The sequence below is a fragment of the Meleagris gallopavo genome, chromosome 6 (assembly GCF_905368555.1).
Source record: "Meleagris gallopavo chromosome 6, MGAL_WU_HG_1.1, whole genome shotgun sequence".
NCBI lineage: Eukaryota > Metazoa > Chordata > Aves > Galliformes > Phasianidae > Meleagris > Meleagris gallopavo.
The window spans coordinates 42671662-42696923 of NC_139409.1; the positions used below are offsets into that span (position 1 = coordinate 42671662).

General features: G+C 43.3%; 1 long non-coding RNA gene across 1 annotated transcript in view; it reads left to right on the forward strand.

Annotated features, from left to right (window-relative positions):
- Positions 1–25262, forward strand: part of LOC104911554 (uncharacterized) — a 41383-nt gene extending 16121 nt beyond the window's left edge. The window contains exon 4 of the long non-coding RNA XR_014883995.1: positions 191–25262. This is a non-coding gene — a long non-coding RNA (uncharacterized LOC104911554). The remainder of the gene's footprint in view (positions 1–190) is intronic.

Here is a 25262-nt window from a genome sequence, read left to right on the forward strand (position 1 = left end):
TTAATGGGCAATATTGGTGACTGGTTGGTGGTTGGACTACATGATCTTAGAGGATGTTCCCAACCTTAATGATTCTGTGATTCTATGATTCGAAGTTCCCGTACCATTTGCAGCCCATAGGTACACTAGTGGTGGGGTTTTGCCACAGTCAAATATTTACCTGTGATTTCTGCTTCTTTGTGCTTGTTAGTTCTTGGTTTGTTACTGGGTTCCTGCTCCTCTGCCCACTTCCCAGCCTTTCTGTGAGGAGATGAAGGTGCCCCTGCTGCACAGCTTGGAGAGAAGCAGGAGCCAGCGTGGGGAAGAAGACAGCCTGGCCTCTGCAGAGGACCTGGCACTGCAGCCAAGGACAGCACTGCTACCCTGGCAGCTTTCACATGTTGGGCAGGTCCAAACCCAAACTAAGCTGCAGTAAACCACCCTGATGGTGTGGCTGTGGGGGAGGAAGAGGAAGGGAAGACAGTGTGGACAGCACCATATTACCCTCACTGTGGGAACACTGAGTAGTCATGCCTCTTCTATGCCACTTTTATCCCCTGTCCACCACAGGAACCATGAGGCCATGATGTGGGTCTGGCACTTTCTCCCATTGCTTGCTCTCTGTCCGTAAGGTATTGTGTGCCCTGGAGGCTGTGGAAGGGAGCTTTTCTTTACAGGAATAAAATATGAACCTGTTTTCACACATATTCAGAAAACAAGATCTCTCATTTTCTACATATACTCAAAGCCCCAAATCTTTCACTTTCCTCTTTCACAATTTGACAACAGTAGACAAAACTCTATGCAAACAGTGAGTGCCACTGTCTGCCTGGTGTGCTAAAAAGCATATTCTTTGGTTAGTGGGCATTCAGAAAACAAGATGCTTACATGATAAAATGAGTTGTGAGCACCATGGCAGCAGCAGATTGCTGTGCTGTAGCTGGGTTTGCTGGTCCCTGGGTATCAGAATGCCTATGGAGGACCTGCCCTGGTTTTCAGTCCTTCCTTTTCCCTTCCTTGTTCTGTTTCTGGTTCTTTAAATTTAGAGGTGGACTAAAGGTATGAGAACTGGATGTCCTTGTGCTTTGGAGAGCTCTGAGTCACAGTTGAATGCAGGAGTGAATGACATGGCTAAGTAAAGGGGATGGGGTCATGAATCTGTGCAGGAAGAGTCTCACTTTTTAAAAACAGCCAAGAAATATGCAGAAAAATCCTTACAGTTCAATGCATAGATTAATACTTATGTACAGCATACATGGTTATAGTATTCATAATCAAAATAAATATGTTTACCAATTCCACAAATCTCCATAAAGCCTTCTTTCTCTTTCACACATAATGTAATTCTCCAAAGGCTTGAAAATGTGCATGCTGAGTCCCTAATGCTCATTTTATTTGCTGACTTCCAGCGTCTCAGCGTAGACATTTTAACTTCAACAGAACATCTCAGCAGGAACTCTTACCAGAATTTCTGAGGCTTGCAACCATATTCACAGCATCTAGTAGAAAGATTCCCAAGTCTCCAGAGGCGTCCCCGCTTAAAACCATATTTGCTTTCCTGGCAGTTTCCTCTGAGAGCCTTTGAGCGTTGGGAACAGTGTTAATCTTTTCTCTCCCCATTGCTACAGCTCCAGCAGACGCTGAGTCTCCTGTGTTTGTGCTCACCGTTCTGCCAGGGAATCTGTTGTGCCATTAAAAGGACTGGAATTGTTATAACAAAAGGTTCCTCCACCTTTTGTATCAGGAACCTCTTTTGCTCTAGGAAATGTCTGTGATTCTGAAAATGGGTTAGCAGTAATGTTGCAAGCAAACTGCTTTCTAAAGGGAACTCCCCTGTTTTGTTAGAGGCAGAACACTGAAACAGATGCATCGTGTCTGGCAAATTTTGTAGTGCTAATTTCTATCATGACAGTGATTTTCTTTAAGTGACTGGCTGGGATAAAATAGGATGGGAATGTATCAGCTGAGCTGTGAAATGCAAAGGAAAGTTCTGTCCTTGCTGTAAATGGGATGTGGGCTCCTGGCTCCTTGGTGTACTTTCTCCTCTATACTTGAATGGATGGTGTGCTACAGGTATATGCAGTATACTATATGGCAGCCATAAGAGATGTACCCCAAAATGATCCCAGAGTCAGAGCGCACCAGGGTGCTGCTAATGGCTCCATAAACTTTGAGAACATCCTGCAAGTGTAAGTGGCAAGCAAGTCTCCAGAGTGACTTCAGCCAAGTGTTCATTGCAATGCAGTGTGTACAGTAGATATTTTTGCTTGTTTGCCTAATCAACTTCTCTTGCAGGTTTTTGCCTTTTAAGTTCCCCCTTGAGTGGCATTTGTGAAGGTAAGGTTGTCAGTGTTCCTGTGAAGTCTGAGTGAGGGTGATACCGTCACTGCTTCTCTAATGGCTGTGTGCTGAAAACAAGTTTTAATGCCTTCGGAGGAAGGATCTCAAAGCTCTTTGTGAACAGGACATCATTTAGCCTCTGAAATGCCAAGTCTGGCAATTTTGGGCTTATTTTTAGTGGAAAGAGAATGTTATAGGAAAGCCCCACATCTGCCTCAGACAGCCAGCGCTAAGTAACCAGCCCTCCCTGGTGCTGTGGAGGAGACCAGGGTTTGTGAACCCAAAAGGCTCCATTACCTGACTAGAAGATCCCTCCTTTCAGGCGGCTGTCACCTTGTGCTTTCAACTCTGTGATTTGCATGAAAGGATCTCATAGTGCTGTCAAAACAGCAAAGCCCTCACATCCTGTACCATGCCACAGCCTACTGAATATCAAATATATTCCAGTGCAGCACGTGCTATGTTGCCTCCTTTGGGAAACCAATCAATATCCCCTCTCCCATGCAGCTCCGTAGCTGCTAGCAGCACACAGGCTGTTAGGTGTAGGCTTCTTGGGCTGATTCGAGCTGGGAGTGGCACTTTTCCCCTGGAAGCTTTCCCTGCCTCACATCACACTGTGAAAGCTGCTTGCTGGCATGGCACTTTCTCCTCCTTGCTACTGTTTCCCCTCTGCTGGCTGTGTAGCCTTCAAAGTATCAGTTTGATGTTGAATTAGCATGCTGCCTATGGTGAGTGAGCAAAATGATGTAGGGGATAGCTTGCCATCTAGCATTATGCAGGGCACCCATCTGCAGCCTGACAGATTTTGGGGAGGTGGGTGGGCAGCGGTGAGATGTCAGGGCTGCTGTTTGTCATGGCCCCAGGTGATGGAGATGGGGCAGAGGAAGGAACAATGGCACTGCCTTGCTAGCTCTGTTGAGACCATCTGTGTTCTCCAGCAAGATGTGTGTTGTTTTCAGTCACTCCTTGGCCAGAGGGTTTCCCACAAGCTCCACCTCTTGTGATGAGTCTTGGTTCAAAATGAACATTTCTATTTAAAATAAAAAAGGGCGGAGAAATGGCAAGTCGTGAGAGCTATGAATAAATATTTAACAGTATGAGGAAGTGTGCATCATTCTGACATCAAATAAATCTTTAGAGTGCCCTGCAAATCTGTGAGGGCTGAATGAACTGTATTTTAAACCACATGAGTTTATATCTTTACAGTGAAATGATTTGTGAACCGATCAATGAGCTCTAAAATGTATGCCCTTGAGTCTCTGGGACTCCTCCCTGCCCTGAAGAACTGTATCTCCATGTGTTCACTAGATGGCCTCCAAAATGACCAGCGCCCACCTTGGTGATGCAATTATGCATGGAAATATTAGCATGAAAGCATTTTAAATACACAGGTGCCAGGCAGAATTAATGCAGTTCATGCCTTTTCTGCAGCCGAGGCATGTTTCCTCAGAGCAATGATAACATCCTGGGCAGGCAGGTAACAGCAGGCTTCCTCCCAAAGAGATGCACAGATGATCCTTTGTCCCTCTCTCCAAACCCTTCCAAAACCTGGCTGCTGCCGCTGTTGCTGCCTTCTGGAGGAGTGTGCTGCAAGAACTTCAGCAAGCAAGGTGTAAATTATCTGTGATATCCAAGCCTGTTTGAGCTTTGTGCTTTCCTTCCCTCATGAGATAACATTATCAAAATCCCAGCATTAAAGACCTGCAAGGTTGGCATGTAAAAGTATAATCAGACATTCTGCACGTCCCAGGCAATCTATTCCACTAGGAAGACCTGCATCTTAGGTCTGTGAATGCATGGGTCTGTGTGGCTGTGCTTCTTAAAATCTCCACGGAGCTGTGGCCAGAAATGCCTCTAGATCCATCCCATTTCCTGCTCCTAGCATGTGCATACACGCACACTGGGGTTTCTCTTTATTCTGTACTGATATGAAATGAACTCTTGTGAGTCTGAGTTTCCTTTTCAGCTCAGCTCTTCCCAGAATAGTTGGGGGCAATTTTCCCACCCCAGCTGGTGAAATGGCAATCACCAAACCCGTGAGCTATGATGGATTTGGCTATGACTGTATTTTAGCATCTGTGACAACAAATGCTACTGCTCCCTAAACTCTCCAGTGTGGACACTTGGCTCAGAAAAGACCATTCTAGCGGAAAATGTATTTCCTCTTGTGAATTTCACTAGCTCACAGCTAATTTCCCCCAGTCCTAGTGTCACTGATACGCTTGTCACTTGCCATGTCACTGATATTCCCAGAGTACCCAGAGAAAAACATGACACTGAGCAAGCACAAACTCCTGCTTACTTATAGGTGTGCTGATTAGAACAAAACATCCAGCATTCTGCTATACACCAGCTCCTCCAGATAACAAAAAGAGTAAATGATATTAATGAATTTAACAGCACACCCCGTTAAGAGTAAATGCATGTTCTTAGAGGGCTCCAAGATGGAGTATAAATGCCTCATTACTATTGGATATATCAACCTGGGAGCACAAGCACAGTAGAGAGAGTAGTGACTGGCAGTACAATGAGTCCAGCAGACCCCATCCACGGAGGCTTTCTTTTGCTGCTCAGCCTACATTCAGGCTCAGCCTGCTCTTTAAAGACACCATCTGTGCAGGTTTCCAGTGCCTGGGCCCTATCTTTGCTGTACAGCCCTGGGCTTTGCAGGGCTTTTTGACCAGAGGAAGGAGCTACACAGGCAGGATGAGTACAGGCCAGACTCCATCTGACTCTGAAGCTGCCTCCCATAGTCTGCAAATATTACTGCCTGATAGTCCAGATACCTTTCTTCTCAGCGCATCATGGGAGGAGTTGCACATTTCCTTGGTCTCCAAGCCTTCTGATTACCAGAAGCAACCACTGGGAAACCCATACTGCTGTGCTTTAATCCAAGCCCTGCAAGTGGACTGTACTGCTTCAAGATTTTTCACTGGATCGTAGAATCATTAAGGTTGGAAAAGATCACTAAGATCACCTACTCCAACTGCCAACCCATCCCCCCCATGCCCACTGACCACATCCCTCAGTGCCACATCCACACGGTTCTTGAACACCTCTGGGGATGATGGATGTGGTAACAGCAATGGAGAAACTTATGATAGTGGCGGAAGGACGATGACTCTACCAGCTGTTTTTAAAAACTCTTTTTTTCCAACACCATCCTCTGGCAATCACCTGGAGAAACACTTTCTGTGTGTCAGACTTCTGGCTCGACCCACCTCCATCTCAAACACTTCAGCTTCCTCTGCCGAGAGCATCAGCACTCAGCCACAGTCCTGTGCTGTGTGAAACTCTTGTAGCAATGCTTCTGAGAGGAACTGCTATTCGCTGCCAGGAGACTGGTCCCGTATGAATATGGAACAGGCTACATTTACCTCCTTGAATCTGAAATGCCCATCACCAATAAATTTCTGTTGTATATACGTGGGAAAGTTTCAGTGGAAAATAGCACTGCTCATGTCTAACATCATCCACTAATTAATCAAGATCATTTTCTGCAGTGTACGTGTACCTAATTACCATTCTAAGTGATCATTAAGATGTACATAGAGTTATCAGGAGCCTCGATACTCCTTCATCCACAGAGACCTTATTCCTCAGGGAGGGAAAGCACGATAAAGGAAAGTGCCTGGAAGGCTGGTGTAGCTCTTTCCACCCACAAATGAGGTACATCCCCCTGCTTTAACTCACCAGGAGCATCATAGCCATGCGTGATGCTAATGTTTCAAACCAAGATATGCTTTACCGAGCCAGCGGTGGGTGAAAGTGCACTCAGTGCTTTTGGCTGAGGCGTTGACGTACCCCTTGCACTGTTTCCTTCAGGGCTTAACACAATGTCTGTCAGTTTCTCCACTCATCATGGAGCTGGGAATTTCTGTTATCAGGCCTGCAATAAGCTGAGCACAGCCTGTTTCTTCCCCTCGGCGCTGACCGCAATCTGACTGTCTGGCAGTCTCTCGCCTGTTAATTCAGCTCTGGCAGGGAGCAGAGCAGTGCTTCTGCGATGGCCAAGGTGCTAAGCCTTGGAAAGCGAGTGCATCATGTCAACCGTTGCTGTATCTGACCTGTATCTGGTTTTAATATAAGAAAGAAGGTGACTGCTGTGCTCAGAAATGTGGGAAGTGCTTGCAGCAGTGAGTGAAACCATACCAAAACAATAGCTGGGAGTGGCTTTCTTCCAGCAGCTGGTGGTGGTCACAGCATGGATCTGCTGGGGCTTGCAGACAGCTCCTGAGCCACCATACTGCAGCCTCTACATGAGGAGGTGTCACTGCTGTCCCTATAACAGTGCACTAAGCACCGGGGAAGTCTTGACATCAACAGCTTAAGGGCAGATTATTTGAGACGCTTAGGCATCTGAAGATGCAGAAAGCCACCCATGAAAATCCCACTTCATGCTCCATTTCCACTGGTTTTAAGGTCAGCAGGAACCAGGACACCTCTTATTTTCCCCACATTTGATTCTGTGAGAGGACAGTGTAAAGATCCATCACTTTCTCTCCCATGTCTGTCTTTCAAACAGCGACTGCCTGGAGGGGTGGCCAGAACACTTGCAATGTGGTGCACACGTTGTGCAACTCTGCACAAACTCAAGACTGCTCCAATCAGAGCAGCAGGTCCAGGGGCCATTCCCTTTTAGAACCCTACTGGCTGCTGATGACTTCCAAGCAACCCGGAAACTTTCCTGCAGTCATACTGCACACAGAAACAAAATGAAAAGTCTTCTAAAGTTTGGGGTGCAATTACATCTTGCCAGAAATGTAACTTTTCAGGTCAAAGTGATCTATGAAGAAAAAGCTGGGCCAGGGCACACTGCAACTCCATCAGAAAATAAAAAAATGCCCAAATCATCATGGTTAGCCACTAACTGTGGCTCTTGATTCATGAAGTAGGGGAGGAAATAGGGAAACAGACGGGCTCAACTCGTGGCACAGGCTATTGGTGGCTTTTCCAGCAAGTCTTGCTGAGGCAGGGAAGGTCTTCTTTAATACTGTTAATGATCCAAGAGATGGAACACCTTCCTTGCAAGGACACACTGAGAGAGCTGGGGCTGTTCAGCCTGGAGAATAGAAGGCTCGAGGGAGACCTGAGAGCAGTATCTAAAGGGAGGCTATAAGAAAGAAGGGGACAGACTCTTCAGCAAGGTCTGTTGTGACAGGACAAGGGGAAATTGTTTCAAACTAAAAGAGAGGAGATTTAGATTGGACATAAGAAAAAGGTTTTGTTTTTTTTTTTCTATAAGGGTGGTGAGGCGGTGGCACAGGTTGCCTAGAGAGATGGTGGAAGCCCCATCCCCAGAAACATTCAGATCTCAGGCTGGGTGTGGCTCTGAGCACCCTGTAGGTGTCCCGGTTCATTGCAGGGGAGTTGAACTAGACGGCCTGTATGGGTCCCTTCCAATTCAAACAATTCTATGATTCTAGATCTCATCACCAGTAACAAAAAATTCTGTTGTTTGTAACTTTCAATGTCAGCATCAAACATGAGAGGAAAGGGTTTGTATGGGGCAGAGGTAAAATCAGGTCAGGGAAGGAGATGCCTGGGCCATTCTCATTTGTTCAGGAACTTCATAGGCTACATTAGTATTAATTTCAAAAGCAAATAGTGAAAGCAGATTTGCTGACAATTAAGATCAAGTGCCATTAATTATTTTCTGAAGCAAAAACATGAGATGAATGAACTAGGTTTGTTCCAAAGCACACCATAGTCCAGGAAGGTCTTTCCACCAGCCTCAGTGAGCACTGGAACATGTTCCCATGCAAGAAGGGATAAGCTAATCCCAGCTGCCTGTCTTTATTTCTGCTCAGGAGGTGTTGAGGGCATTTTGCTGATAACAAGATCATGTCTTGCATGTTTCACACCACACCTGCGAGCTGCACTGGGTGGCTGATGAGGTTTTGCAGCCATCCACATGCTCCCAATGTTGCTGCCAACCTTGTGGGAGCTGCTGGGAGAGGCACATAGAATGAAAGTCCCACCCTTGGTGGTGTAGATCAACAGGCAGCCCTGTTATTCCTCAGACTAAGAACTCTAACATTTCCTGCCAACAGCTATTTTGAGAATATTAAGCCCGAATGTTTTGGTGGAAAGTGAATTCAAAAGGCCACAAGAGCAGGGGTATGAGTGAATGAGCCCAAGCAACTCAACAACACTAAAATTTTGTAACATTTTCTTTTAAACACAGAGAGTGCTTTGATACCACACATGGGTACAAAGACTTTTGTCATGCAGACTGCTTGGAGTTAGTATGAAAGCATCTCCGTTGTGCTGGTGTTCATTTGCGGGAAGCAAAGCTTGTAGTAGAGCGTGAGATAAAAATATTTTTAAGACTCATCACTTTTTGACATCTCCACTCCAGCACCTCCTCCCCAAAGCACTGTGTACAGACAGCTCCGTTGCGACTGCTACTTCTGATCTTCAGCCTAACCCAGCAAACACACTCCGAGCACATGTGCTGATGCAGACTACGTGAGGAGGTGGAAGAGCGTACGATGACAGCCTGAAATCAATGGGGACAGCTCATCTGTTTAAGGTGTGCAAGATCTGGCCTCCAGTGAGCAGTCATTATCTTTCACACTGAAGCACAAAGGAGTTGAATGCATCTGCAAAATTGCATTATTCTACAACAGTGAGGAAATTGACATCCTGTGGTCATGATTATGCAGGCGTTGGACCATGCTGGATATGGCCGTGTTGTTTTCTTTTATTTTTAAAGAAGCAACTGGGCATTCAAATCATTCCATACATTACAAAATTTGATTTTCAGCAGAAGTGCATGTGCTGGATTAGGACCAGAATGTCTAATTACAAAAGTGCATTTCTTTCAGAGAAGAAAAAAAAAATCACCTTTGACATTTTTCTCAGTTTTCTACCTTCTGCCTCAAGGTCTTGAGACAAGGCAAAATTTGAACAAATTACTGCTAAGTAGGAGCATCCAATATTTATTCATAGTAAATGCTTTTCCTAGAAGAGTTATTTGGAGCACATTTGCAATGTATAGCAAAAGAATTCACACTTTGAGAAGGAAACTCAGTCTTTCTAGGCTTACACAGGATAGATTCTGTCCTGGTAAGTATTTCCCCTGCAGCTGGAGCTAACCACAGTGTGGTCCAGGTGCTATAAGCACGTGGACTGTCTCACCATCTGGAGACTGGGTAGATAACATGGTTCAAATGGAATGCTTGTCCATGTTATGTAGAAATGCACTGTGTAGGACCATTACAGAGAATGTAAAGAGCAGAACTGAGGTAGGGTCTGTTACTACCAAACAGTGTATACACAATGTATACTTAGGATGCCACAGATTTCCCTAGCTCTGCACATATTTGTGCACAACCTGTAGCTGATCACAACTACCTGTTCACTAGATAGCAGGGCTTGTTTAGGTACATCAGGGACTGATGCTTAGGTGGGCATATCATGGTTTGGTGCCATGCTTGGCAGAGGGCAGAGGTGAGAAAAGTAACTCTTCTAATTTCATATTAAAATCTTCTCACTTCATCAAAAGACTGTTTTTTTTAAATTGACAGCATCATGGTTTCTGCTGACTGTGGAGATCTTTCAGTCAAGTAGCTGGAAAAAATAAGAGGAAGGTTCATGAGAACACCCAAGACCTGAAGCTGCTCTATGTAGTTTCTATTTGCTGTCAAGCAGAGTGGAATGAGGAAAAAGTATATGTAATAATTTGAATTTGAGACTTTTGATTTGATTGAGTTCAGCTGTCCTTCTGTTTTTTGACTTTTTGCTTTTTTCTGTGTATTCAAGCTCTACAAGCAGACGGGCTCACCTAGTAAATTTTAATCAGAGATGCTCATGTACTGACCAAGAGTGAATTACGAATAGTTCATTTTCTTGTAAAACTTACCCTGTGTTGCTTTCTTACCTATCTCCCATTACCAGGGAAAAAAAAAGGAAGTAGATGGATAAGGCACATATTGCATATTATAATTTATAACACACTGCTCTACAGATAGGAAGTTATTTACTGACATTACTATTGAATATAAATAATGAACAAGTTTCTTCAATCTGTTTATAGAGAATTCTCAGACAAAGGTGAAATTAATGAAAAAAAAAAAATTGGTTGCAAATGACCTGCTTGGCTCTAGTTCTTATTTCTGTGGCTTTGAGAGACCTTAGATAACCTTCAATTCCAAAATGGCAGGCTATGAACTTCCCCACATGACTTACATAATCAGAAGAACGTTAATTAAAAATATTTTTGAATGTTCAGGCCCTTCATCATCTCCAGAGTGACCTTAAAGTTGAAGGGAGCTGAAGCTGACTAGAAATACAGACTGTTCTCCTTTGTCCTTTCCTGCTGCTGTAATTCCCGTGAAACAACAGAATGACAGCAAGGAGCTTAGTCCACACAGGGCCCAAAATTTGGGATGTTAAATAGGCAAAGTTTATGTGTGTCTCTTGAACCTTGGCACAACACAGGTGGGCTGAATGCAATACGGAAACCATAGAATCATAGAATTATTAAGGTTGGTAAAAAACCTCTAAGACCTCTAGTCCAACTGTTCACCTACTACCTATCTCAATATTGCCCACTAAACTATGTCCTTAAGTATTACATCTACTCTTTCCTTTAACACCTCCGGGGAGAGTGACTCAACCACCTCCCTGGGCAGCCTATTCCAATGCCTCACCACTCTTTCTGAGAAGAAATTCTTTTTAATGTCCAATGTGCGTGTTATGTCTAACGTAATGTATCTGTCATTGCCAGGCAGGCTAAACAAGACTTAGATCAATGATCACCAACCAGGGTGCAGGGAGGAGGTTGCAATCTCATATAGATGTTGATGTGTTTGTTTGTGTTAACATGTATGCTGCTGGCATAACCTCTTTTGGGAAAAGTCTTTAGTTTAAAGGACATCCCTGCAAATAAACTTTGTGCCATCTGATTTTACAAAATCGTGTTATCCAGACCAGTCTGAATGTGGACAGCTGGTACAGTCATGATCCATGATGATATCATGTAGGTAACCTGTTCTCTTGATTCAGTCTAACCAGAAAAATGAAACTCTGAGGCATCTCCTTGTTCAACCTGTGAACACCTTTGGTAATCACCCTACTTTTACTGATTATCCTTTTTGGAAAGGATACTTGAGAAAGGTGGAACTAGGAAGTACTAGTGCAACTGGTGCAAGTTCTGGAGAGAAGAAGAAAGAAGCCCCATAACCTGCTCCTTGCTCTCTATGGCTGTCATAGCCTTTCCAATAAGACCAAGGGATACTGCTAAGTATGGCCCACTGTAACCCCTGCCAATACAGCTAGATGTTTGTAGAATCCACAGAGAGGTGGATGAAGCATTTGTTCTCACTGAGTCATAATATGTAGTTGCCCAGGTCTAGCTCCTTGCCCTACTGAATCAAGCCAAATGCTCTCCATCACCAACAAGTTTTGTTCCTGCCCAAAAAGGTCAGTTATGAAGAGGAACTGTTTTTGATATTCAGAGCTACTAGATATGGAAATTTGCTCATAAGTTACCAACCTGAGCAACACCGGAGGATTCAAGACACTTCTTTGTTATTGTTTCATGTTTCCTGAAACTGGAAAATTGTAGTGCCATATATTGCAGTATTTGTATCTGACATATTCTTGAGCATTTAAATATTGTCTTGTGGAGTGAGCTTATTGCCAACCACATGGATGAAGAGCTTTGCGCTCACTTTTGGAGAGCACCCCATCATCAATTGTTTCTGCACACTTCTATTAGTACGTCAGTCACATAAGCAGTGAGTCTCATCATAGAGGTCTGAGTTCAGAGCAGTCTGCAGAAAAGCTGCTGTCATCTCAGCAGGAGTTTGGTTAATGTAAGTGGTGAAGGCAAGGAGCCACCCCTCCAGCTTCAGAAAGCTTGCAGGAGCAGCCCCTCCAAAGGAGTCAGCTTTGTTAACATGGTGAGTGTTCTCAGTAAATGAAACTGTGGAGTGGAGGCAGGTGATGGAAGGTGTGAAGCAGGGATATTTCTTTTTGCAACCAAGTAGAAAGGTTTACTGTTCTGGAGGGCAGAGTATAAAGGTCCAGAGAACCAGGAGGGAGTGCAGAGGTGGAGCTGGAGTCAACCATGAGTTAACCATAGCCTCTTGGGTTCGTAGTATAGCTGGTTCAGTGCCACTAGTCATATAGCTGGTTTGTTGTTTGTTTTCTTCACTCTCACACCTCCATAGTGTATTGCATACGTGATACCACTAAAGAGATGACATGGCAATATCAGGGCTTTTTTCCCCCTCATAGCAAGAATATATAATAATCTCTCTGAGAAACAAGACTCAGGCTATCTCCAAGAACAATCGATGCTTATAAGGCATCCATCCAGTGAAGTCAGAATAGCTGGAGGCTGTGAGTAACGTAATCATTTTTTGTGCTCGCATAGTGTTTTATTTTCAGACCCATATGAATACAAGACAGGAAGTAAGCAGATTTTTTTTTGTTGTTTTTTGGTTGGCTACTTCTCAAGGTGCTGGATTTTTTGTTTTGAAAACCAGGATGCACTATGTTAATTACCACACTGGTAAGAGCAGGATTGGCCCATGAGAACATGAGGTCTCCAGTGGATGCTTCTGCTCTTCAGAGCATTGTAGGGAGGAAGCAGCCTTTGTGGTCATCTAAACCTTCACAAGATGCCTCAGTTTGCAGGTGGAAGTGAAGCCTAGAGTCTCTGAATGAGATGGTGTTACTATACTGTGTGTTACTATAACACAGTCAGGTTGGGATGAGGTCTCTGGTATACCAGATTCTGTGGAATTTGGAATAGTTAGTCATTAAAAATATCCCTTTTACCTCCTTCTCTCCCCCATCCCCCATGGCATTCTTACATGCTTCTTTACATGGATGCTCACCATCCAAATGTGAGGACACAGACTTAGGAGTGCTGAGCCAACTCCCAACCCTTCTGTCCGATTTGTACTTTTAAAAGGGACCTTCACTACTGACTTTTAGGCCATTTTGAATATTGACTCTCTTTTCTGCTGAAATTCTTTCACTCAGATTATAAATACTTGCATATTCAAAGCAAAAGACATTTTGTAGCAAAAACTGATACTCGGCACCCAGTAATTCTCGCCAAGTCTGAGCTGGTGTGCTGTCTTTCAGTCTCCCCTTTTTGTTGTTCTTCTGTCTCTTCCCCACAACTAGTTCATAAATCTCTGGAAAACAAACAATCAAAAACAAAACGACAACAAAAAAAAAAGAAAAACAAAGAATGAAAGTCACCATCCCTGAAGGTGTTGAAGAAATATTTAGATGTTGTACTAAGGGACATGGTTTATGGTTTAGTGGGGAAATAGTGGTTGTAGGTGGACAGTTGGATTGGATGATTCTGGAGGTCTTTTCCAATCTTGGTGATTCTATGATTCTAAGATTCTATGGAAGAAACAAAAAGCAAGGCTCCTCCGTTCCACCTTGAGTGCTTTAGCTAATCTTGGTTTCACTCTACCTCATGGTGTAACCCCACATTTTCCACCTACTTGAACGGAGCCTTATCTCGTTCCCAGCACCTCACACATACATGGGTTATTCCATGCCCAGGCTTCTTCCCCAGGCTTTCCTTTGTATGTTTCTGTTCTAAGCTAGAAATCAGACAGACAGTGATGTCCCTACTTTGGATGACTTGTCTGTAGACAGACTGGTCTTGTTTCCCTTCACCTTTCCTTGTAGAGCAAGACAAAAGTCTTCCTTTTCAAACTTCTTTCCCTTGCCTTTGGGGTGCCTCAGCATGCTCTGTCCATGTTTCAGGGAAAGATCTGAGTCTCTGGGCTTTGGAGGAGAAAGGGAGCATGACCTGTGTCCTCCTTAGCATTGCAAGTAACCCCTGAGCCCAGATGTGAGCCTAGTTTAGCATTTCCCTTTTATTTTGCTCTGATTAAAGATGTGGAGGAGCAAGATATTTTGGGCCAAACAAAATGTTTCTCCATCTCAAGACAGTTTATTTTTCTACTCGCTGAAGAAAAGAGGTAAAAAAAGTGTTTTCAGGCAACTCAGACTGATTTTTTTCTTCTTTTCAATTCTGGCCACCTAACTGAAAATATCAATTATTTCCATGGTCACAGGCACTCTGCCAAACTCCTGATCCAGTATAACTTCGTGGATTTGTTATCACTGCAGATTCAGCCTTGGCTGTTTGGCTTCTGTAAACAATGTTTTGCTCTTCTTTATGGTTCCTCAGGCTTCTTCAGAGAGGAGTGCTAATTGCACCACTCCCTGCACATCTGCACACCTGGTACCTGATGTTAAAAGCACTTGACTAAGCAATAACCCAGCAACAATTCTTTCTGTTGGAGCTACACCCATCTTCGCCTTTGTGCTTGTTCTTTCTAATGTTCATGGTGTAATTCAGCTATTGCCACTGTTTTCCAAACAGCTAAATCTCTTACGTTTCTTTCAGATGACGCAGGCTTTTCATGTTACTTAGCAACTCCGTGTTTAGCCTAATAAGTCATTAGGCTACTCCTACCATTAGAGCTGCCCTTTCAAAAAAAGGTCCAACTGGAGTGTTTTTCCCTGTGTGCAAAACTGGAACGAAATAACAGGGATTGATCATGACATATGTTGTAGTACATTCAGTTGTATCCACAGACTTTTCTGTTTTGCTGCTGGTAGGAGAACCATGACATACTTGCAAGGGAGCAGAACGCAACAAAGACTTGGATGCCATCTTTAAATGCTTGAGCAAGAGAGGTAGCTTTCAAGATTTGAAGCATAGCCCCCCTTTTCTTGGGAGCTGAAGGTATGTATCTTCTCCAAAGTTTCTGCAAAGTGCTGTGAAGGGAAGTGCCATCAGCGCAGGTCTCAGCTTTTGTAGGTACTCTATACTCCAATGCTTGTGGATTTCGTGCCTATAGATTAATTAATGTGCAATTCATTCCTCCTACAGCAGGGATGGCTTAACATATCTAGATCTTGCCTCTTTGTTTTGGACTGTTTGTGCCATTTTTGATTAGTAAAACATCAAATTGCCATAGGTTTTGCACATGAACCATTAATTATTCGGGAACTGCAATCCTCAACTGCAACCAAGGATCTGGAGCATGATGTCCCGATGAAAAAAATGTTCCCCAACCAGCAGATAATTTTTTGTGAAATTAATTGCGTTGTTTAGAAGTCAAGATGTAGTTTGACTGCAATGTCAGTAATATAGTTGGTGACACATCAACCATGCCACAGAATTCACTAAAAACACCATTTCTGCCACAGTAATTCACCATGAAATAATGTATGTTGTCCAGGACTTTTGTTCATGCTATACTTCATTGCATAATGCAAGTTTCTTATTCATTAGATAATAGATACTTCAGGTAATGAAAATTCATTCTGTGTAGCAGAAATACCAGGAAGAAGTGGCTTCTTGTAACTGTTCAAGGGCTCAAAAGTGGATACTTGTATGCTTTCATGTTTGATTCTTGTTCCACATCACTTCAGAAGTATAATTTTTGTTGACAGAAAATTGGCTAGGCTTAATAATGAAAGGTATTTCTGTATCAGCATCTGGGTTCTTTCTAATGTGTTGTCATTTTTGGAGCTAATCGACTTCGTAGACTACATATGTTGGGACCAAATTTTTGAAGACTCCTAGCTCAGTAAAAATATAATCCATTGGAAAGTTGTTGTTTGTTTGTTTTACAATAGAAAAGATTAATCTGACTTACTTTCCAGAGCACTGCTGTATGTTTTCTGGCAGAGCACCACTGTATGTTATTTCAGGGACAGAAAGCACATAGTTAAACTCCTGGTTCATGTGACCCTTCTGGTTGTAACTCATGGGTAACACTAAGGCTGTTGCCTGGAGAAGAGGAGAATCTCAGTACATTTTCTAGATGGTGTAATAGGAAGATGGAGATCTGACCCACTTCATGCAAATCCAGATCCCCTTAGAGATTTTCTGCTTCCATTGCCATGGCAGCTGCATAATTTCTGCTCCTGCTACCACCAGAGAAACCAGAGCTCCAAGAACTGGAGTTGTTCATTCTGAGGGCAATAGATATACTCATTCCTTTGGATGTTACTGTCTTCCATTTTGTTTTGCAAAAGGAAGCAAATCACCCAAGATGACTTCAGAGTCAGCTTGTCAGAAGATATTATGTAAATTGGCAAAGCACATGGGCTTGTATCTAGAGCAGACAACTGAAAAGAGGGAAGTGTTTAGCTCTAGTGTAGTCTGAATTAACTGCCTGACTTTGAGGCGTAAGATTGTCAAGTGACGTGTACATTCAGATGAGGTGTAAAATTGGAGGAAACCAATCATGTATCAAAACTGAAGTATCCAAGGTTAGAAATGCTATATATTTCTGTGTAGACATGTATAAAAAAACCAGGTCCTATACATGAACAGGCACATACTTCTCATTTGTATCCTCTCATTAAGCTGTCCCAGGGAAGCTACCTCATATTTCACAAAACTGGAGTTTGTAAACCATACGGTTGTTTCCAGTTTAAAATCTCTCAAGCTTTCTTTCCTTTTTTATAAAACATTAAATCGTGCAGCTCTCAGGAGTAGTCCTGACAGAGCCCTGGGGAGGGAAATGGCACCATGTAGTTTCAGAAGGAGATCCTTTAGGCCCACTGATTTACAGATTCATGTAGCTCTCATTTTGCATTAGATTTCCTGCTAATGATCAGCATGAGGCTGATTACTGAAAGGGCAGTAACTGCTCGGAGGCCAGTTGTTCCTCCTGGATCTGCAGACAGAAAGACCATCACAGCTTCAAGATCTGCAGGTAAAATAATTGCACAGAGATGACTCCGATGTGAGATCCCAAACTTGCTCAGCGGCTCTGGAAATGTCTTTGGAGAGCACAAGATACTCTTATCTCAGCTGCAGTCTGAGGTCCAAAGAGAGTGGGCTGAGACAGGTGAAAGAAGAGTTAGTGCCTAGCATCACAGCAAAGGCAATTGCCATTATGGTACTTGGCACATTTGGATCCTACTGAATTATTGGCCATAAACACCAATAAAGGATGAGTGGAATCTTCTTGCAGCACCACCAAGCTCACAAGAATGCAGGGATGCTACCTTTCAAGAGGTCAGTAATGAAGGAGCAAGGATTACTGTCTCCTAGAACAGCTCTATTTGGCTTGGACAAGGAGGCTTGGAGCATGGTAGGCTCTCCTCTACAGAGCATTCCTTCAGAGCCTTGGCAGTCACGCATTCACCAGCTGTTGGGCCTATGGAGTTGGGAACCATGCCTGTTACCATACAGCTGCTACATCTTGATAGTGTTGCTTTCCAATAGCTAATGTAGAAGAAGGATGAAGTAATTGAGTAGCAGCAGGCCCAAGAGGAGAGGAAGGTGGGCCTGCTCCTTTGAAGATGATGCTCCTCACAGAATAGTAGTAGTGGGATGGAAATACCATATTTTGCGTATCAGCATTTTGGAAGATTTCCATACGTGTATTTCAGTGAATTGCAGCTTATTTAAGTGTTCCATAAGTACTCCAAATTCTCAGACAGCATTTGGCTTCTTGTGAGTGCTACAAACCACCCCCAGTATAACCACTGAAATGATTTCTCAGTTTCTGCAAATGAAAACAGGACAAATACTGCCCATGGCTCCATTCTGTCACTGTACTCTCTCTCTAGCGTGCTGCAGAAAGGCAGAGAGAAAGCTCTCCTCAAATGGGACAAGGAAAAGCCTCTTATACAAGCACTGAACAAAACCAGTTTCAGTCTGTCCTTCCCGTCTCCACTGTCCTTTGCAACCTGGCGTTAAGAAAACACTTCATCTGATAAGGCTGGAAAAGGTCAGAGCACTGGGTTTAGCATTTTACTGGAAGAATAAGCAGCCTGGCTCTCTGGAGTGCCAGGGACTGTGATCTATTGGCCTCCACACAGGACCAGCAGCTATAAATTCCCAAATCTTAATCCTCATACTGACAATTACTTCCCCTAAGACCTTAAGCAAATTGCTTAACCTTTCTTCTTCTGCTTTCTCCTATAGTGAAATTGGGAATCCTGCCTCACGGGGCTGTTGTGTTTGTTAATTATTTAATACATGTGCTTAAGCATCCTGTGGATGTTTGTTGCATTCTTTGTTTTTATCGGAGCCTGATGCAGCTGGTCACTGTGTTGCATGGACCTTCAGCGCTTGAAGGGAAGCCCCAGATAGCAGTCTCATCTCCAAAGAGGCCATCCAGCAGGCTTGGGGAAAATCCATCCAGGACTGAATGGAGAAGGCTAGAGGTGATCATTGGCCTGGCAGCCTATCTTTCCCGTAGAATGTGCTGCAAGAGCAATTTCTAGGGTGGAGGAAAAGGAAGAGCATGGACATCGTTGTTGATGCTTCAGATCACAAGGTTACGTTCCCATTCTTTGCCTCATCGCCTGCTGCAGAAAGCAGGGCTGTGGCTTGGAGGCTGAGCAATGCTTCTCCAGAGCTGCAGATCAGCAATGTGGGATGCTCTGCTGCTTCTTATTCAGGTCTGCATGCAAAAAGTAACCCCAAACCTCTAACTTTAAAGGAAGGTTGGATCTGGTCCTTCAGAACAGTTGCACTCTGAAAAGAGGAAGAAAGAAAGAGGCAGCAGTACATGATCCGACTGTTTCGCTTCTCTCTGCACTTGCATATCAGTGTTACTTCACGTGCCATTAATTAGACTTAATAGCCTACACTTTATCTCCCTTGTCATAATAAATTAAGTGTGAAAAATTTCAACAGGAAAGCACTCAAGTGATCTAAGCCTTAGCAGGCTTGGTTTTCATGAGACCTGAATTAAGCAAAGTGCTTCAGCATCTGCTTAAAGTTCAGCACGCTCTTATCTGAGCTGCAGCGTGAGTTGGTGCCAAGCTCAGGGCAAATCTCTGAGGTTCGACTGCTCAGCCTTCCCAACTGAAGTTGGTAGCCCTGCCCCAGGCAAATGATTGTCTCCATCCCAGTGGTGGCATTGCTTGTTTAAGGAAATAGATGGTGAGTGCCCTTCAATTGTCACTGATCTTCAGCTTAAAGGGAAGTCTTTCATTTGGAACCCAAATTTTCCAGCTCAAGTGGCTACATTTTGGCTTCCAAATTTGGAAGCTCATATTTGAATTTCTAGTTAGGCAGAAAACCAGCTCTGAAAACTTTGGCTCCAGGCAGAAACTGCATTTCAAATAAGCCAGCCTGAGCAAACATCACGTAAGTGTGTTTCATTCAGCCCTGGGGAAGAGGCGAGCTCTCAGAGCTGCTCCCCAGATCTTTTTGGTTCCAACTTGGGTCATAGATGCTCAGTCTCACATTCTCACACTTGAAGGATGTGAGCCATGAAAGTCCAAAACCTGAAAGAAGGCAGAGGCAGCACAGCAGGAAGAGGTCTCCACTTTCCAGAAAGCATCTAAAACTAGATCAATGTTAGATTTTGCATAAGGTCAGTTGAGTTGGAGACTCTGTCCTCTTTGCTAAAGCCAACTGAAGATCTGAGGGTTCCCAGATCTTACTGAAAATGCTTAACACCTCGAGGGGTCAAAACTGGTGCACTATAAAAATATTATTTAGAGCTTTCGAATATTTTAGCTTCTGGTCCTGGCCCAAATTTGGAAGAATAAACGAGCTTAAAACAGGAAGTAGAAAACCAATAAAACCAAGAGCTCATCAACATCTCAAAGGGTTTTATGTGAATTTTGTTTGAGGGGGGTTGTTCAGATGTGATTCAGGTTTCATTTCAAATGTATTTATAAACTGCAAAAGAAAAAAAAAAAGCACTGATGAAAAAGCAGCATGGCACAAAACAATCTAAGTTTGTGACTTCAGAGCAAAAAGTAGAAATATGTGCTTCTGTAAAGATTCCTGCTGTGCTGAGGTCCGAGGTCTTTATTGGTGAACTCCTGCAGGAACAAATAGCAGGCAAAAGCATTATTTGAACCAAGTTGCTTGTTACTGCTGCAACCGGAATTCAGCCACTGCCAATTAGAGGGCTAATTGAGAACTGGATCCTGAACCCTTTCGGAAATTGCTATCTTGAGGAAGTTTCCTGCCTCTCTCGATGCTGAGATACAGAGCCAGGACAAGCTTGTGCTGACGGCAGCTGGGATAGTCACCATGAAGGGATGTGCTGCTCAGGAAGAAAAGCATGATGCTTCAGTAATCATGCAAAGATTTAAAAAGCACATGTTGTGTGGAAGAAAACAAGAATGTACTTTTGTTTTCTTAAATGTAAGGTCTCAAAGGCCAGAAGCAACTTATGCCTTCAACTGCTGAGCCTGTGTCATTAGAAATCATAGAATCACAGAATAGCTTGGGTTGGAAGGGATATTGGAGACCATCCAGTTCCAACCCCCTGCCATGGGTGGGGCTACCACCCACCAGATCAAGCTGCCCAGGGCCCCATCCAACCTGGCCTTGAGCACCTCCAGGGATGGGGCACCCACAGATTCTCTGGGCAGAATCTCCTGGAATATGGCACACTGGCCTTTTCCCACAGCAGAAGCAATTCAGGCTTTCTCTGAGGAGGCCTAAGATAGTTTTACTTATTTAGAAATTCTTCCAGGGTGTTCCATTTAGTATTCAGGAACCCATCTTTAACACCTTCCTTTATCTACAGCCTCACTCCAAAAGCTGGCTGAGCTGATTAGTTGTTAAGATCTCTTATAACCAGGACTCTCACATGAAATCAAAAGATTAAATCTAGATTAAATCTGATTGCCCACTGGTGCAACTTCACTGAAAGTGTTTAAGCTTAAGCTAGGGATGGATTTGGTTCACAGTCATTAATTGGTTTGTGTAGCTCACAGTTCTTTGCCTGAAAGACATTAAATACTCATTTATTTCTTGCAAAACAGTTTTATCGTGGCCAGAACCTGGAATGGAAAGAAAGCAGTCTTTCAGTATCTAAAGGGGGCTATAAGAAAGAGAAAGAAAGACTCTTTATCAGGGTTTGCTGTGATAGGACAAAGGGAATGGTTTCAAACTAAAAGAGAGGAGATTTAGATTGAACATAAGGAAGTTTATTTTCAGTAAGGGTGGTGAGGCACTGGAACTGATTGCCCAGAGAGGTGGTGGATGCCTCATCCCTGGAGACATCCAAGGTAGGGCTGGATGGGCTCTGAGCACCTGATCAATCTGTAGGTGTCCCTGTTCATTGCAGGGGGTTGGACTAGATGCCATTTAATGGCCTCCCTCAACTCAAATGATTCCATGATTCTCTGATTCTCTAATTCCAGAAAGAGAATAAAACTACCAGAAACTGGATTGCAGACAGCCATAATTCTCAGGGAATTCTCTCCTATATGAAATGGTACTGTCTCAGTAGTAGATTACTCAGGTTATATTAACAGAGCTATTATGAAGATGTGAAACAGATCTTTTGTTGCGTTCAGCGATGCAGAGTTCCCTCTTCTTCTGGTAGAAGTAGGGTTGAATTCCAGGGTAGGAACATACCTGAGCCACCACCCAACATCAACCATCACGAGCTGTTATTTTTTTCCTCAGTTACTTTTCCAAGTTTGTTTGCTAGACTCTGCACTTTTCTGCTATGACTGGAAACAGAAGTGCAACAAAACAGTATGAAGAAGATTTCTCTCCTAGGATTCCTGACCTGAGTAGAAATAGGCAGTATCGGAAATAGTGCAAAACCCATCTCCCTTGAAAACTTTCCAGCCCATTTTTGCAGACTGTAGGCATTTGGGCAGCCCAGATGAACTCTGGATAACCACCCAAATTTTTGGGTTTGCCCATTGCTAAAAATATCACAGACTGCAGGGCACTGTCTTGATCTGAGCCTCCAAGCATTTTGAAATTCACCCAACCCTGGTTGAAGTGATCATTATAATCTGGCAGGGAATGCAATCTGGGTTCCAAACTGTAGTTATTTTTAAAATCATCTTGCCAAAGCCCTGTTGGAGACTGAACAGAAAAGCCATCTTACTCTGAACAGAAAGATCAATAATTTCTTATTCTTGATGAAAAATCTGTTTATGTGAAGCATATATAACAACACATTTCTGTAGGTAAGTTACATACAACTAAGCATTTGTTGATATTTGTTATCTTGCTGTAGAGTCCAAAATAATAGTAATAATGATTTAAAACCCCTCCAAACTGAGTTACAATTTTTAGTTGCCGCCTACTCACGGCCTCCCACACACTCCAGGAAGACAGCTAACTTTCCCTGCTGCTCTGCAATGAGCTCTTCACAAGCACAAGCACATTTCTATTCTAAACAACAAAACTGAAGGTCTCCCTGTGCACATGCCTTTCTCTTATCAATGGGGCCAGAGATGGCAAGCCCTATAGTTGGCATGTGCATCAGCAAGTCAGGTGAAATGAAGGAAAGGAAGCCTGGCTGCATCTGATGCATTTGAGAATTCCCTTTCCAAAGAAACCCCGTGTTCCTAGACACAGAAAAAATGTTAAAGAGCAGCTTGCACAGGCGGTAGTGTGTAGCTTGTTACTGGGGACACCCCACTTGGGATAGCACTTGATTAAGCTGAGACCCATGTGTAGTGCAGCAAGGGAAACAGGAGTATGTGATCGGTGCAAAGATGTCCCTCAGCAGAAATCAGGGAGATTTCATCAGTAATACCTGTATTAAAGTGTGTGGAAGGAGAGACTTGTGGACAGAGGAGTACGGCTGGCAAATCTCTTACTATTTTTATCTTCTACCTGCATGAGACAATGATGGATCATCTGTGTTTAATAGGAATTTATGACCCAAAGAGTGATATTTAAAGGGCTCAATGATGCATTTAATAACTAAACATTCTTCCTGATTAGTGCTCATTTGATCTCTTGAGGAAAGTGCTCCCTCTGATTCAGATCTAAAAAAAATACCCTTGTCTCCCTATAGCTTGTGCCAGAGTGCAGAGACACTACTGACCTCAGGAGCATCTGAGAAATTAATTTCTGCTGAGAATGTGTGAACTGTGTAGCTTATACCCTTTCGGTTGCTCCTTCTTTCTGCTGCTCTCCTTTTAGAAGGATGCAGAAGCTGGGGAGTAGAAGTCCTGCTGATTCTTCATTAAACATATTTTTCTTTGTCAGATATATCAAGATTCTTTGATAAATGCACTCTTTGTGGTTGCTTCACCATTTGCAAAGGTGAGCAAAATTGATCCGAAGTAAACTGCATGATTTTTTAGTCATTTAGATAAAAATATGAAGGAATGAACCTGTGTTGCTTGGCAGAGGCTGTATTTCTCCTTTCTCTTTTCTGGGGGGGGTTTATTTTCACAAATATGCTTGCTCAGATTCCCATCTCTAAATCTGACGGACAGAGAAGAAACAAAGCAATAGAGAATGGAAAAAAGAAGTATTACTTTTTGGCACTGATAATTCACTCCCAGGAGAATTACTCTTTGTCCAGTATTTCTAGTCCCAAAGATGATGTACCAGGCTGCCCAGAGAAGCTGTGGTGCCCCATCCCGGGAGGTGCCCTAGGCCAGGTTGGATGGGGGCTTGGGCAGCCTCATCTGGTGGGTGATAAATTGCAGGGGGTTGGGACTGGATGGGATTAAAGGTCCCTTTCAACCCAAACCATTCTGTGATTCTTTGATGATTCCCTGATGAAGAGCACGCAGTGCCCTATGAAGAACTGGTCAGTCACACCGGTTTGTGTGGAGTTCTGATCCTTTCTGTGCTGTCCACAGCATCCAGGGGCAGCAAGAGCTGGTCACAGCACTCCTAAAGCTCTGCCATGCTCCAAGGTACTCAGGGTTGTGTGAGTTACAGCTTCCATTTTGTCTTGCCACTTCAGTGATGAGTGTAGGATACTTGTTCAAGATGTTTGTACCGTGTACTTAGGAGGGCCACTATTAATCTAGTGAAGGCTTCTCTTTTTTACACCAAATTCCTCAAAACCTTAGAAATCTGTTTCAGTGAAAGCCTCAGGAGTGTGCCCACACTTATCTCCCTGTCATCCTAACATAAAATGACGGCTGCAATCCATATATTGCATCATTTTTACTCTGCTGCAGGAGCTCTGAAAGCAGGATCTGTAACAGGAGGCCATCAGTTGATGAATGTTGGCTGTTTCCTCCTTGTTTACTCTGTGACAACCTTCCTAAGTTAATCGCCATCAGACAGACATGGGCAAACAAATCTTTGCCCAACTCAACAGCCTTATGTTCTCCTACAACACAGGTTACTGTGGCATGGCAGATGAGGAAAAACAGTGACGTCCTTCTTTCAGAGTATCCTACAATTTTTCCCATGTCAGAGATGGGATTTACCACCACAGTAGAGTCTTCTCCCCCCACATAAATGTTAGCAACCTTTGGATCTTTTCCTTTTTCTGTTCCCCTTCAGAAAGGCAGCACAGTTGCAATGATAAAAATAAATAAAGCAATTGAAATGTCCCTGTGAATCCAAGCCCAGTTTAACTCCGCAGAGGGACTCTCCAACCGCTGTCTTTTGTCAGTTCAGCCTGGTGCTGAAACCTGTACTTGAATTTCAATATTTTGATTTATCTCTAAGTTTATCCTAAGTTTGCTTTTGAAGCTCATTCTTTACTGCATCACAATAAAAACATTTTTCAGTGCATGGCTCCCTACAGAAAGGGTTTTTTTATAGCAGTTCATATGAGAAGTCATTTATGAATGTTGTTTGTATACTGTGCTATTCTAATGCCCTGTAAATAGAAGAATTATATATTCTCCATAGTTCGATCTAAAGCTTTACAGAGCAATACCCATTCACTGAACCAGTCCTGTCTGGTGTGTGACAGCTTGACACATACACAAATTCATTCTTATTGTATTCGACATACCAAAATAAAAGCACCTTTAATACTTTCTGCAGAACATTCCACCTTAAAATGAGTCCAGGTAGTTTCAGGGTAGATGCAGATGAATTTTCTGCTGTTCCTATTGCTGCTGTTCTTAAATGTATTATTCATTCAGAGTGATTGATACCGTGTTCTGTCCACATTGCTTAAAAGCCACTGTCTGTTCGTCTGTCTGTTAATCTGTTTTGGCATCTTGCAGAGATGGAGATACAGAAAACACTTTGAGTTTCTGTTGAAGTACCG